Source organism: Phyllopteryx taeniolatus, chromosome 3 (genome assembly GCF_024500385.1).
Source record: "Phyllopteryx taeniolatus isolate TA_2022b chromosome 3, UOR_Ptae_1.2, whole genome shotgun sequence".
Taxonomy (NCBI): Eukaryota; Metazoa; Chordata; class Actinopteri; order Syngnathiformes; family Syngnathidae; genus Phyllopteryx; species Phyllopteryx taeniolatus.
In genome coordinates this window covers 5,015,430-5,028,621 of record NC_084504.1, presented here as the reverse complement: position 1 = coordinate 5,028,621, position 13,192 = coordinate 5,015,430, and positions in this window count along the sequence as shown.

The following is a 13,192-nucleotide window of genomic DNA, read 5'->3' as shown; positions in this document are numbered from 1 at the left end:
GAGTAAGTCATTCCCCTGTACTCCAAAATGAAACAATAAAGGGTATGGGTGGATTGTTGATAGATTGTGCAAGGCATTGACAGCTTCAAGCCCTAAAGGTATTACTCCAAGAAGCATTAAAAAGTAACCAAAAGGGGCATCATTGGATATATCATAACTTTAAAAATCAGAAGGAGACGTGAAGTTGAATGATATTGAAGTGCTAAAAATATATTTTTACGCTGAGTGAACAACATGTTCATCATTTCAGAGATGTTGAGTTGTTGTATTTGTCAAAATGGTTGCCAGTGTAATGCATGCATATAGTCATACCACATGAAATCAAATGCGAGTTTGGAGCGCTTCAGACAGTAGTCAATTAGTGCAAACAGAGTTTTTAGGACCGTAACTCCTGAGCAGGGGGTAGGAGGAAGTGTGCAGGCCTGCCAGGACAGATAGCATAGTCGAGATCATCATCCATTATTCCTCCCATCTCAGTTTACTCGAGGCCGGAGATGATACGTACAATGTCAGGGTGGACCCTTCTAGGGACTGTGGAGCCAGTGACGTTGAGGTTTAGGGATTGGGGTGTGTATAAATATGCACCCTGGGGAATGTGTGTAAGGAAATCCCTGGAATGGCACTCTCCTTCACAAAGTCACACAGTCTGACACACAGGTCACTTTACAGCTCATCGCCGAATTAGAAGGCTATGGATCAGTTTGAGTAACAGCTGGACCACAGTGTGATACATTTAGATGGGCAAGCGACATTTCAGCCACTGGCATTGGCAAGTTGGCATTAAAGCATTAAACATTAGCGTGGGAACAAGTCCAAGGAAGAAGACTGCACTGCGCTTCGAGACTTCAGACAGTTTATAATTTTATTATACTACAACTATGAGGCAGATGAGGATTAAGTCATTTTTTTTAGTAACTCCAACAAGTGAAATGAAAATGAAATATTGGATACTGTACAGCCTTGCAATAACCCTTGTAAAGAATTCCTATATTTTTTATAAATAGGTTACACAAATGGAAACACTGTAAATCACCAAGTGTTGACTTAATATTTGGGTTTCACTGTTTCATAGTTTTTTCACTGAAAAAAAATATAAGCTGTCACACATATTATTATTTTTTTTTAGTTCAAATTGTTAAACATTCTTAGTTTCTGATTTAAATAGATTTTTCTTACTTTACTGCAATTTAATATTTCATTTTGAAAGGCTTTGATTTAATTGAATGTGAATTGCGCATGCGTTGCGGACTTGGACGGAAAGAGCGACTCTGACATTGATAAGTAAAATGAATAAAATTTGCCTTTTGGTAACGTTACAGTTAGTTTAAAGTCATTTATGTTTTTAAACATGTATATGTCCTTGACTGGACGCAATATTCAGCCCTCGAATCCGAAGCATTATTGTCCGGAGAGCGTTGGCTGCAAGTAGACGGTAGCCTACTTAAACATTTATATCAATCAATTGAAAGTTTTGACATGATGTGTGCTTGAGGTCACATTAATTTGCTCTGAAACTAAAATGTGCATAATGTTGGTTACAAAAAAAAACATTTCCCTTAAAAAACTTTAAAAAAGAAAAACAACAACAACAATAAGTACTTACCTTACATTTAGAACTCTTTATAATTGCAGTGTAAAAGGTTTACATGTTTTCGTCTGGTTTTAATCCAAAGCACCATAAATGACACACCAGATTAGTGTCTAGTGAGAGGCTATCCAGGGAGCTTTGCTCACAGTGTTGAGGAGTAACTAATTACAGTACATGTAATGAGATTATTTATATACAACATTTATGTAATTGTAATCCATTACATTAAAATTTACAGAAAATGTGTAATTAAATTACAGTTACTTTTGAAAAATAGCTGTAAAAGCTCACTTTTTTTCATATCACTTCTGAAGCCTGTGATTGGCTCTCTCTGGTCATGTGCCATTCTGTTGTCGTCTCAAACGTGACATACATTTCCGAATATAAACTTGAAGTACCACCTCATGGCACAATCTATTACTTTGTCTGAGCTATTGAAAAGGTTAGACTCAGTTACACTTTTGAACATACATAAAAGAACATTGACTTTATGATTCTGGACTTTTTTTTATTAAAAGAAACAATCAATTATCTGGTCTGCCATGTGAAGTGGTACTATCTAAATATAGCACATTTGTCATTAGGTTAACATTGAAAGGTATGGTGGTTTTCAGTACACATACATGTATACATATAAACAGACATTTTTTATAATGTTTTTACATTTCATTATAATCAGTTTAATATTTGTGTAATGAACAAACGTGGTTAATTATAAAATAATGATGTATGGTTTTAATATACGTTTTTAGAGGAAACATCCGAGGGTCCTGTTGATGTATTCATTCAAAATTAAGAAAAGCAATCTAAATGTCATCAAATGTAATTAGGTACAGTATATTCGTTTGAGATAACCAACTACATTTCCATCTTCCCAACACTGCTTGGTCAAGAGTAACACAGCTTGACTCATTGATAGTCAGTCAAAATGAACGTGAATATGAAATATTTTTGTAGTGTGTATTATGGTGCGATTAGTCTCATTGTTTGCTCACATGCGAAGATCTTTTGCTTGCAAATGTCTCCAAAGGTCATAGATAATAGGACTTGCCTTTTCATTTGAACGAAATTCTAGTGAGAGCAAATTAATGAGATGTAAACATGTGGAAACATGAGGTCATGTATTATCTCAGTAACAGGAACTCCAAATTACACTGATAAACACAATCAAATACACTGTAATATATCAAAGTGACCTTGGTCCTGCCTCTCTCGAAATGTTTGTGTGCGCAGAAGAGCACTACGTTGTGATATCACAACAGGAGGAGAGGAGCGTGCGTTGGAGTATGTGTTGGATGAGTATTGTATCATCTCATGATTTTCAAACACTCCCTTTCCTGTTTTCACTGGGGAACTTTTCAGGTGTGAATGAAGAGGACTGGGGAGAGTGAGGAGTGAGTGGCCTGCCCATCGCATTGAGGAGGAGGAGATGATCATGCAACTTTTAATGAATACAAAATATGTAAGGACAGAAACCGCTTATACACAGCACTATCAGCATGGCTCAACCATCCTTCCCTGGAATGGTAATGACATAGAAACCTAGGTTAATACTCTTATCAGCTCTTTTTTTAAAGATAAAGCATTTTCTCATGGTCAAATTTGATTTTGTTCCTGCGAAAGTGGCTAAAGAGTGCTCTGAGCATCTCAGCAATGCAGACGGTTTATTAGAGTGTGGTAAATCCCTTCATCAGTCCGTGATCTTCAACTCTCATTGGAGTGGTTCACAGCTGAGTATGAAGCGGCTGGGATGACAATCAGTAAGACGCCTCCCTGGCAGTGTTGGGTAATGTACCTACTTGGAAAACGCTGTAAGATAAGCTACAACTTATTCTACATCAAACGAAGCTTCACTACACTGAAGCTACCCACCAGAGAAACGTGGCAAGCTAAGCTACAACAAAATGACAAAAGTAGGTAAACTACATCAAAGCTACTTCCAATTGGGTGGAGTCTCTCTAAGAGAAAAATAAAATACAATTTTGTGATGCACCATTGGGGTGTAAATGAACATTTGAGTCTAATATCTTTGGATAATCATGCTTCTTACTAAAAGTGCAATATCAATGTCTCGGACTGATGTAGTACCAGCACTGGGTTACTATTAACATCACCGAACAATGTGTCCTAACCAAGCAATGAATTTAGTGGAAAATGTGGTCATTGATCTCCTCTATTAAATGTTGCTTTTTTGTTATCAAACATCAAATTAATTATTTAAAACAACCACACCAACTTGGTTTTGTCAAGAAAATGACCTGCGCAAATATTTCAATGTTGTACTTTCCAGCTTTTCAGGCAAAGGCATTATCCATATAAACATTGGAAAACAAGTGCCTGATATACTAAGAAAATGCGTGTTGATCTGCTAAGATTGTGATCTTTTACTAAGATCCCAAATAGTCGGTGCTAAATTGCGTGCTCACTCAATCTAAACAGATTGCCCACACCGTTGGCAACAAGTGTAAAAGTGATGGAAACCACCGTATTTAAAAGGTTTTGGTCTTTAGCTAGCGCTGATGATTTTCACCATGGAACATTTGGGGGAGTACTGCAAATGCAAAAAGAAGTTTGAAGTGTTAGTGGAAGAGGCAAACAAACATATTACTGTGTTACAGAAATGAAATGGATGGCTCCAATAATTTGGGGGAAAACAGTAACCACATAAAAGCCATGTTTTGTTTGATTCAACTCATCTCGAGTGTGTGGCGATTAGATGCATCAGGCCATCTTGTGTAAGATTGCTTTTAAAATTTGGGACAGCACACCCAAAAAACTGCTCTGGGGGAGGCCAGCACTAACTGTCACTGTGTGCTAAAATGATCCGTGCAGATGCAAGCAAATGTTGAAATAACCATCGGTGATATGGCATTTTGTTTGTTTCTGGCATTTCATAAATGTTAATACGACAATAAAACATCTGTCTTCCACATCGCTCCATTTTGGCCGTGCGTCCTCGTCAGCAAAGTAACACAATTATCAATACGTACAGCGGTGCCGGTTTGCACTTGCTTTTAGATGCAGTATTTAAAGCTGCAATATCAGCCACCAAAATTAATTTCAGGTTTGATAAATCACATTGCATTTACTCCTCCCAGTACGTGCAAAATGAACTGTGCAGCACTTTTGCCCATTTGTCAGATGCAATCCTCGGTGCGCCTGGTTAATAGATCAGTTTCCAGAATTGTGTGCGTGAGCAATCCAGTTTGTGACCATTTTTGCACGCACAATAAAGCCCCCAAGTGTTGTTTTTGTCATTTATTCCTTTAAAAAAAAGAAGCTGCAGAGAACAGATGCACAGAATGCAGTACATAAGGTCTTCAGACCTAGAGCTGCTGTCTCACATTTACTAAACCCTGATCCACCTAGTAATAACAAACATACATTAGCTTACAGTTAAAACAAAGAAATGACCAAGTTCTGGTTCGTTTCACACTGGCTTCAGCCAGAAGGGGAGATTCAGGGAAAATCTGACAGATTATCGGTTTATACCCTACTTTCACACTCACATGCCTGTTGCCAAATCTCTCTCTCTCTCTCTCTCACAGCCACACACACACAACACGTACCACACAAGCCGTCTCTCAACAAATAAGTAAGAAATAGGCAGAGCTAGCTGTGATCTCCAGACATTGATCCTCTCTGCAGAGTGTGTGAGTGTGATTAATTTACAAGCAACTTGCCCCATCGCATAAAGATTTTATTGCCTAAACAGGAGGGACAGAATCAATCAGAGAGGCATTGACAGCAGCCAGGGGGCGAGTGCTGCTTGCAGTCTATCTGCATCACATAACAACACAACCTTGCATCTTAGCCACTGTGTGTATTCTTACAATGTGCGTGTTCACAAACACGCAAGCAGGAACAGCAATAGCAAGCATATGTGACTGGAGAGCACCAATCCCCATGACATTTATGGTATTCTTTTCTTAGAAACCAAACAGTAAGTGTAATGGTTATCCTCCTCCATGAACGGGCCTGAGGCAGCCAGTTGAGGGAGAATTTGCACTGAACCCTCAATAGAACAGGTCTGAGCAAACAAACCTATAATGTTTGGAAGCCTGTATGCAATTCAGTGCCAAAATGTTGAAAGCTGATCTGCTTATCAATAACTGAACTCCACCATGTTCTAAATTATTAAGCATCTGCCGGTTTCATTAATTTCCCCCCAAATAGTCAATGAAAAAGTCACAACGGATGTTTGTTTGTTTGCTGTTTTAACTTATTTTATACTTATTTTTTTCTATTTTATACCATACATTATTCCAATCATGTAAATGCTGTGATGAGTTTCTCTTTAGTTATTCAGTAAAAAGCCCAACCGAATCTAAGTGCACTGTATTATACAAGTCTCACTGAGGTGGGATGGGCCGTGCATTATTTTTGCATCTGGTTCTCCCTACTGATGACAGTGATGGATGACAAGTTAAGAGATCCCCAACAATGCACGCTCCTAATGTCATCTATCCCACAGTTGTTGAAGCATTCCATGGAAAGCAACCATGATAAACCCTGCTAGACTATACCCGAATTTCTGGCACCCCAACTTAAACTGGTCCCTTGTATCAAGATTAATGGGGGTACACCCTGAACTGGTTGCCAGCCAAGCACAGTGCACATATAAACAAACAACCATTCGCACTCACATACACACCTACGGGCAATTTAGAGTCTTCATTTAACCTACCGTGCATGTTTTTGGAACGTGGGAGGAAACTGGAGTACCCGGAGAGGCACGGGGAGAACCGAATTTGAACCTGGAGGCCGGATTTAAACCTGGGTCCTCAGAATTGGGAGGTGGATGTCCTAACCAATCCCCACCATGCCGCCCCAAGTACTACCTTTAAAATAAATTTTAAAAAACAAAAAACTCTCAAAGTACCACCATAATGACCAACTTTAAAATGCAGTCACATTGAAAGCTTAAGTGTTCATTAAAAAATATATCGTATATTTAATATTGTAAGCAACTGTAACATGATACATTCTGCACAGTTTGAACATGAACACTGCTTCTACATATAGGAAAATTTGTAAAAAAAAAAAAAAAAAATATATATATATATATTTAAAGGAGCGGCACGGTGCACTTATGGTTAGCACATACGCCTCACAGTTCTGAGGACCCGGGTTCAAATCCAGCCTCGCCTGTGTGGAGTTTGCATGTTCTCCCTATACCTGCGTGGGTTTTCTCCGGGCGCTCCGGTTTCCTCCCACATTTCAAAAACATGCGTGGTAGGTTGATTGAAGACTCTAAATTGTCCGTCGGTGTGAATGTGAGTGCGAATGGTTGTTTGTTTCTATGTCCCCTGCGATTGGCTGGTGAGCAGCTCATCGTGTACCCCAACTCTCGCCCGAAGATAGCTGGGATAGGCTCCAGTACGCCCTCGACTCTAGGGAGGATAAGCGGTACAGAAAATGGATGGATGGATGGATGGATAAATTGAAAATGTGTTGCACATTAAAGTTAAAAAATGTATTTCCATTTTTTTTTACACCAGTTAAAGATAAAATGCAAATGTGCTGTACTGAAAAGTTAAATACAAGTGAACTGTACTTCAACAGTATAAAAAACACTAATGGATTTTGTTAGTTTACTGTTTGCATAGCTGCAAGCTTCACTCTAATATGTTTGATAATATTTAATGTTAAATTTGATAAGTTTCATTCAGTGATTGTTTTGCGTACCACCAGAGGGAGCCCACATACCACTAGTGGTACTCGTACCACACTTGAGAATCACTGCAGGATTTTAAAATATTCTAATCTTAGGTGGCTCTCGGGACGTGGAATGTCACCTCTCTGGCAGGGAAGGAGCCTGAGCTGGTGTGTGAGGTCAAGAAGTTCCGACCAGATAGTTGGGCTCGCTTCCACACACTGCTTGGGCTCTGGTACCAGTCCTCTTGAGAGGGTTTGGATTCTCTTCCACTCTGGAGTTGCCCACGGTGCGAGGCGCCGAGCAGGTGTGGGTATACTTATTGCCCCGTGGCCCGGTGTCCGTACGTTGGGGTTCACCCCGGTGGATGAGAGGGTAGCCTCCCTCCGCCTTCGGGTGGGGGGACGGGTCCTGACTGTTGTTTGTGCATATGCACCAAACAGCAGTTCAGAGTACCCGCCCTTTTTGGAGTCCTTGGAGGGGGTGCTGGAGAGGGCTCCCACTGGGGAATCGAATTTCAGATTCAGGAGGAGCAGTGTGGTTTTTCTCCTGGGCATGGAACAGTGGATCAGCTTTTCACCCTCGGCAGGGTCCTCGAGGGTGCATGGGATTTTGCCCAACCAGTTCACGTGTTTTGTGGACTCGGAAAAGGCGGTCGACCGTGTCCCTCGGGGAGTCCTGTGCTTCAGGAGTATGGGGTACCGAACCCCCTGTTACGGGCTGTTCGGTCCCTGTACGACCGGTGACAGAGTTTGGTCCGCATTGCCGGCAGTAAGTCGGACTCGTTTCCGGCGAGCGTTGGACTCTGCTAAGGGTGCCCTTTGTCACCGATTCTGTTCATGACTTTTATGGACAGAATTTCTAGGCGCAGCCGAGGTGTAGAGGGGATCCGGTTTGGTGGCCTCAGTATTGCATCTCTGCTTTTTGAAGATTATGTGGTTCTGTTGGCTTCATCAAGCAGTGATCTCCAACTCTCACTGGAGCGGTTCGCAGCAGTGTGTGAAGCGGCTGGGATGAAAATTAGCACCTCCAAATCTGTGACCATGGTCCTCATTCGGAAAAAAGGGTGGAGTGCCCCCTCCTGGTCGGGGATGAGATCCTGCCCCAAGTGGAGGAGTTCAAGTATCTTGGAGTCTTGTTCACGAGTGAGGGAAGAATGGAACGGGAGATCAACAGGCAGATCGATGCAGCATCTGCAGTGATGTGGACTTTGTATCGGTCCGTTGTGATGAAGGAGAGAGAGAGACTACGTCTCTCGGCTTGCCTGGGAATGCCTCGGCATCCCCTAAGAAGAGCTGGAGGAACTGGTCGGAGAGAGGGAAGTCTGGGCTTCCCTGCTAAAGCTACTGACCCGGCGACCTGACCTTGGATAAGTGGAAGAAAATGGATGGATGGATGGATGGATGGATGGTGTTGCAATGAGAATAAAGTCAACCCAGGGACTGTGGTTTGGCACGCACATCAGTTTAACATTCTTCAATAAATCTCAGTGTTCAGAAGTAATAAAACAACTTCCCAAGTGGCAAAACACTTTAGTAGATAGGTGAGGCTGGCATCCCAATTGCTTGTTTAGAGATGTCTGGGGATCAAAACCGCAACCTATGAAATTGTTGCACATCCTTTTTTAGTTGTTGGCCATGGGCATTTGTGTTCTGCACAAGGCTGTGGTGTGTTGGACCCTTTATGATAGGCTGAATTTAACCACAGCGCTACAGCGAACTCTTTTTCAAACACCCACAACCCCTCTGATAAGTGGCTGCCATGTGTATTGAATTTAGACCATTCCTGAGGGTATCCTGTTCTTATCAGGGGTCAGATAAGCTCATTTCACAAGCCCTCAACCACCTCTACTGGGCTACCAGTGGGACCCTGTGCTGACAAGAGCTGACCTTTTTTCCACAGTGTTTGTGGTTGAAAGAGAGTCAAGAAGGGGTGTTAGTTGTTGACTGGATCTTTCCAGGAGCAACTGTTTGTAGCACCTTCTAATATGTAGCCCTTAGATCAGAGAAACACAAACGAGACAACTTTCATTATTTTGAAGGGGAGTACTCCAACTGTACTGAGAGTTACAATCCTGATATTAAAAAGGTGTCCTTGGACTCAGGAGACCATGGACAGCAAGTGCAGCTCAACACCCTTGTTACCATTTTTTTTTCTGTTAAATCACCAGTCAAGTTTAGTTCACGTTCCCAGCCCCATCTTCACCAAGCAGCCCGAGGATCCCATTCTCAGGCACCATATTCTGTCTGGGCCCTGAAGGGATCTCAGACTGACACGCCTTGAGCCAGATACTAGCAGCATAACAGAGCACTCATAATTGGCCCCTATTCATTTCTCAAGGATAATCCTCACCTTGGTTGAGCCTTTTCTATTCTTTGCGTGATTTTGTCTCTTGTGTTTACATAAGGTATGTATCACATCTCCTCCCTGCTAGTCTTTTGCGTCGTTGTGGAGCTTAATACCCAGCATGTGTGTTTGAACGCGTGTCTGAGGTTTCTGCTCTTCACTGGGGCTGCCACAACTCAAAAGCTGAGGTGACAAAGGCCTTGTGAATACCTGACTCACAGACAACTGTCAGCATTCAATGGGCTGGATTAAGACGGAACGTAGTACCCAACAGAGACTGACATGTTGACATGTTCTACTAAGTGCATTTCAAGGTGGATTTAGCCTGTTTGCTCCATTGTAGAGGAACATAAGCGCTACAAATGCTAAATGGGTTGGCTATTCTTGAGACACAGGGTGAACTTTACTCCTGCTGTCTGGATTTGGACTGACAGTGGGTGACTGAGGCTGCTGTGGATCCCGAAGAGGTTCAGGGGTTTCAGAGAGCCATCCTTAACCAAACAAACATACTGGAATTTCTGCCATTGTTGGTGCACAGGGTTGAGTGACAGGGCCGCATAGCAGAGGAACCTGTCAGCAGAGACGAGTCGGGGTCAAAGTGTGACCACCCCTGGTGACACAGCTTCATATGAAGGCAAAGCCATGTATCATAAATTAAGACTACCTGTACTATTCCTTGGAGGACATGTTTTGCATTCATAGTGGTGACGTTTTTAATTGCCCATTTCATTTTGCAGACCTGATGTGATTTAAATTGTGCAGTTACAAGCTACAGAGAGACGAGCAACACATAAGATACATTTTTAAAAGATTGTCAAATCATGCCCAATGAAACAAAAAGCACATTTTAAGTTATTTGTTGTTTTAGTTGTGTAATTTCTCATCAAACTGTAAGAATGTCTAATTGTGGTTTTACTGGGAATTATGAGGGGGAATAATTCTTGCAAACGCTTTTCCTGGAAGTCTAATAATGAAACAGTACTGCAAGTATCAGCTGTTTTATCACATTTGGATTGACCCTCAGGCAAGCTATTTACCTGTCCACATAGTCCACGCCATACTAATACAGTATATCGATAACCTTTTATCCAAATGATTCAAAAATAAAGATTTTTTTCCTCCAGAAAAAAAAAGCAATCCTACCAAAAAGCAGAGGTGGGTGGAGTAGCCAAATATTGTACTCAAGTAAGAGTACTGTTACTTTTGAATAATACGACTCCAGTAAAAGTAAAAAGTACTCCTCAAAATAATGACTTGAGTCAGAGTAAGAAAGTACTCAGCGAAAAAAACCTATTTAAGTACTGAGTAACTTCTGATTTATTTAAAAAAAAAATAAAAAATTGTTTTTTTACATCAGTGCATGAATGTCAAATAAAACTCAATAAAATATGCATGAGCAAATTCAGATATTGTTGAAGAATATTACTTGTTCTAAAAAAAAGAAAATATTTATAAAATAACAATTGAAGGCAAATTCAGCTCCAAGAAATAGTCTTATACGATTTTGTTTCTACTTGTTAAACAGCACAATAGGCTCACCAGGCAGATTACAAAAACAGGAACAAGGCTGCAGTGGGTATAAAAAGTCTACACACCCCTGTTCAAATGGACTGCCAGGTTTTTATGATGTAAACTAATTTTGACCAAGATTAATCATTTTCAAACTTTCCACCATTAACGTAACCTAGAACTTGTACTTGATTCATTTTTGTATCTTTTTGAGAGGGGAGGTGAAAGTAAACAACTGAAATATTCTTGTATGTGAGTGACTTGGAATTGACGTTTAACTGCCTTCTTTGCCAGGTCACCATTGTAAAAGAGCTGTTCTGTCTGAATTGGTCTTTTACCTGGTTAGGTGCACAACTGTGCACACTCTTAACTGGCATGTGGCTGTGTTCAGGATTAACCAATCACATTTAAACTCATGTTCAATGAGAGTCCACACACATCTGCCAGCGTTTCAAGTGCCAGCAAACCATCAACACATGCATAGGGCCTTACACAAACATTATTTGCTTTATTAACTAGAACCGCTGAATGAAGAAGCTGTTTGTTGACGAGATTTATTGATAAAAGTATAGGGTTTTTACATCTGTTTTATGATACTTGCACTTCAACTGTAGTGTGTGTTGTGCGTCTGCGAGCAAGCGATAACACCACGGCAAAGATACATTTAAGAGTTACTTATGACTATAAAATTACACGAATGTTGCCATACGCACAATCAAAACAAAAACATCTGCAATTTAGCGCAAGATGATTTTTCAAGTTGAAAGGGGGCTGAAATATCCAAGTTTGAGCAGTTACAAGACTGCACTGCATGATGAAGCTGTGTGCGGACATGTGACTTTGTGTCGTTTCATTGGTGAACTTGCGTCAAAAATCACTGTGGTTACGTTGCATTGGTGCAACGGCGCTGTTGCGGAAGTTGAAAACCAGTCTAAAAACAAATCGCGGATGCAATAATTGATAAATAAAAGTAGGGAGCCACCTGTAGATCATTGCAGCAGAGTAAGGAGTCCCTTAAAGTAATACTCACATCAAAGTAATAAGTACGATGCATTAATACTACTCTGGGAAGTACAATTTATCCAAAATGTTACTTGAGTAAATGTAACGGAGACGATGTACTATGGTGCGCTCCTACCCGCCTCTCCCAAAAAGTTATTCTTCTTTCTGTAATTCATACAGTGATTTAGAATCATGTGTGTTTTATGTGGGCTCTCTCTGGGTCCATGATTCAACATATGAATCTTAATGAGCTGTTAAACTTGTGAAATGAAAAAAACATTTGCATGTATGTCGATTTCAATGGATAAAGGTTTTTTTTGTTTTTGTTATGATTGTGTACTTACAGTATACTTTATGCACTTTTGGGAAATGAGTCTGACATAAATTACAGTATACCGAATTTGTATCTTCCCATATGCTTTATGGCCATTATTGAGCTGCTGAAATCTAGATTTATTTATGGATTATGGTATGGCAGCACAGTGACCTACTGGTTAGCACGTCTGCCTCATAGTTCTGAGGACCTATGTTAAAATCCGGCCTCGCCTGTGTGGAGTTTGCATGTTCTCCCTGTGTCTGCGTGGGTTTTCTCCGGGTACTCCGGTTTCCTCCCACATCCCAACAACATGCATGGTAGGTCAATTGAAGACTGTAAATTGCCTGTAGGTGTGAATGTGAGTTTAAACAGTTGTTTACTTATATGTGCCCTGCGATTGGCTCATATTGTACCTCGCCTCTCGCCCAAAGTCAGCAGGGATAGGTGTCAGCACACCCACAACCCTAGTGAGGAGAAACGGGATTAAAAATGGATGGATGGATGATGGTAATTGCACAATTAAATAATTTAGACAAAAGCACACTGGACGTACCATATGCATGTGTCACAAATCCCAATTCTAATGAAGTTAGGATATTGCGTAAAATGTAAATAAAAACAGAATATGTTTTGCAAATCCTTTTCAACCAATATTCAATTGAATACACTACAAAGACAAGCTATTTAATGTTCAAACTGATAAACTTAGTTTTTGTGCAAATAATCACTCATTTTGAATTTGATGACTGCAACACATTCCAGAACTGCTCCCCCA